This window comes from Cynoglossus semilaevis, chromosome 1, assembly GCF_000523025.1.
Source record: "Cynoglossus semilaevis isolate Cse_v1.0 chromosome 1, Cse_v1.0, whole genome shotgun sequence".
NCBI lineage: Eukaryota > Metazoa > Chordata > Actinopteri > Pleuronectiformes > Cynoglossidae > Cynoglossus > Cynoglossus semilaevis.
The window spans coordinates 24,072,377-24,075,539 of NC_024307.1; positions in this window are offsets into that span (position 1 = coordinate 24,072,377).

The following is a 3,163-nucleotide window of genomic DNA, read 5'->3' on the forward strand; positions in this document are numbered from 1 at the left end:
GAGAAAAAGGGGCGGTTGTAACTGTAAAAAAGTGCCACATGGAGTGAGGCGAGGGAGGGGAGAGAAGGGGAGGAAGGAGGGTGTTTCGGGGGAGTAGGTGAGGGAGGGGGTGACTGTGAGGCCTCTGTGCATTATTTTCCTTGAAAGCTCCCTGAAAACCACGGAAACATGGTACAGAATTCCCCTCACACTGGGGGTGGAGGGGAGGAGGGAGGGACACACGCACGCACGCACGCACGCACACACAGGATTTTCATAAGCGCATAAACCCTGGATGGGAGACAAATGGAGTGTGTGATGCAGTCACACAAACACGGGGGCCTCACAAAAGAAAACGGAGAACTGTGAAGGTGTGGGCAGCTCCACGCCTCTACGTGCCCCCTCCGATGCCCCCTCCGATGCCTTAGAACATCATATCACCTTAATAGCTCTCACTTCTATGGGAACGTGGACTTTCCTTCTTTCCACGGGTATTTGTAAGGTGGCTGAATGTACTTAGCTTTGACTGGCAGCTCCCCTCCACCCTGCTCCTTACTCTGGGCCCCCTTCTAGTCAAAGACTGAGAACAAGCGTTGAGCTTGGTATTTAAGGTGGTGTTGGCAGACTGGGAAAAGGTGAAAGGTCAGGTGGTGTGAATGGACCCGGTTAGGAGCTATGATCTTGTCTTAAGCGTGTACTCAGTGCCCCCAAACACCCAACCCCCGGTTGGCTGGTGGTTGGAGATGAAAGCCACAGACATTAGCTTTGCTCATAATTGTAGGTTTACGGAGTTTTTTGTAATCTTTGACAACCAGAACCCTGTGGTTTAGCAAATTATCTTGTCATCCAGAACTTGTTTTGTAAATACGGTTGAGAACAAAATGATTTGCTAAGACAATGTACTTCTTTATTTTTTTCCCAATTGCTTTTATACAGAGCGAGGAACTTTTTAGAGGAGAAATCTTTTATTTTGCATGCAGAAAAAAAAAAACTAAAATGCTGCACGGCACATTAGTGTGCCACTCTGTGCCATGGAAATGTATCCAATATTAGTTAACTGGTCTGGAAACTATTATTTATTTACTGCAAATCATTTGTCTCTGCTTGTTTATCCCTCATTGTATAGGAATTTATGGCATTTGGATTTTTTTTTTTTAATCATCACACAAACTAAAGTGTCCATCATTCTGGTAAGTGTTTAAATGAATGTCACTTATATTCAGCGTTTTAAAACCGAAGTTATTCTCAGTGTCCCGTGTCCTCCCCACAGTTAAGGTCAATGATGGCAGAGAAAGTGCAACTTTAGTTGTGTCTGTGAAATTCTCTACGACTGGGTGAGGTCTGTGGAGGTCACTGCAGAAAGAATGCACTGGGTTTAGTGCTGGACTCATTTTTTAGTCGGTCACAGAGCGAATACCGCACAAGGCATTTAAAAAGAGCTGCTAAAAATAACATGATGTTGCATTAATATGATAACTCTGTGACCTAATGACGTGACCCACACAGTCAGCAATTAATGACCAGGATCAGATACATAATGGAGAATGTTTCCACCTTAATATTTTCGACAGGTCTGGTGAGATAATAGTCTTTCCGCGTGCGAAGGCATTTCTGAAGAAGCAAAACCTGTGGTTTGAACAAACCATCTCGTCATCTCCGACTTGTTTTGTAAATACCTTCGGGTTCACACTGGCAGTCAAGCAGCACCACGTGGAAGCTGCTCCATCCACGTTCTTAAGGGCGCGCGTGGAGTCGCACTGTGGAAGACTGTCGCCATCTACTGGAAGGATTTAGGTACTTTTTCTCACCACTAAATTAGGTCAACGTAGTGAAGGTGTGAGTGCTAAGCCTCAGTAAGTGTTAAGTACAAAGATAAGATTAAAGACGTGCAGTCGGAATAGGTGTGACCTGTGGGTTAAACCGCTGACCTTCACACCGACCCTGTTTCTATAGCTTGGCCTCCTTTAAGATTTAAAGACTCTGCTAAGGTGAAAGCAGCTAAGGTAAGAGAAGATCACTTTTTTCCATCTCACAGCATGTTAATGAGTTGTTGAGAGCAGGGTTCTGAAAAAAAAAAGAAAAAGAAAAACCCTCCTTCTGAGCTGAGATGGAAAATCCTTGTCAGCAGAAGGTGCAGTCTCTGCTGCTGCTGCTGCTGCTGCTGCCTGGGAATGAGGACACAGGGAATGGGAATACCATCAATTTAGGAAGTACTTGGTGAATGACCTGCCTTGAATTTTCCCTTTCCAAATTTTTGATTATGAATGATATGGGAAATAGGAATCACTAAAATGTGAGATAATACTCATCATCTATGATGTTAGGAAAGAATGTTAATACTTTTGGAAATTCAAAATTAGAAAGTAGAGGTTTTGCCAACTTTAGTAATTGTGTAACAGTGACTGCAGCCGCTGTTAGACCAAAAGCACAATCCAAGACACTTTTTCACCTTTTATTTGAATTTTCCCAGAGCACACCAGTGTTTTCTTCAGGCCTCGACACTCTCCTGTCTCACTGACTTGAAGGAGACGTTCTCTGTGGATCTATGCAGATAATCTAACTCCAACAAGTCTCCACTAAGGCCCTGGCTCTTTGTTCTCTCAGCTGAGGAAACATCAGGCAGATTAAAGGCCCCACTTCCACTTCCTTCGTTATCCATGAAGTCATCTAATGTTTTCATCCTTCTGCCAAATCCAGAGCTCGGCTGCTTCACCTCCAAATCTTCTTCCTCATCTGCAGACTTGGCTTCAGCAGAGCTGCTTGTGTTTTCTTTGCTGTTCCCTCCATCATGGACTTTAATCGCCCAGGAAATGTGCCTGCTCTGTGGCTTGGTAGATTCCGGGGGAAAGACATTATCACGTGGTTTGATCGGTGTCTGTGTTCTCGATCTGACGCCGACGAACGTTGCACTTCCAACGACATCAGCGTAGGTGACCCTGACAGGCTGCTTTGGCAGCGGGACCATGTCTGCGTTTGCACTTTCACTGGTCTGAAGGGTGGATTTGTCCATGTTGTTGCTCTCGTTATGCTTCCCTCTCTCTAAGTCGCTGGAGGCTCTGTTAAACAGACCTGACCTCTCAGGAACAGGTTTGGTCTCCCTGAAGCCCTCGGCTGAACTGAGATGAGGTGGGGAGATTGTGTTGTTTGGGTTTTCTTCAGTGAATTTCCACCCGCTCTTCTGTAT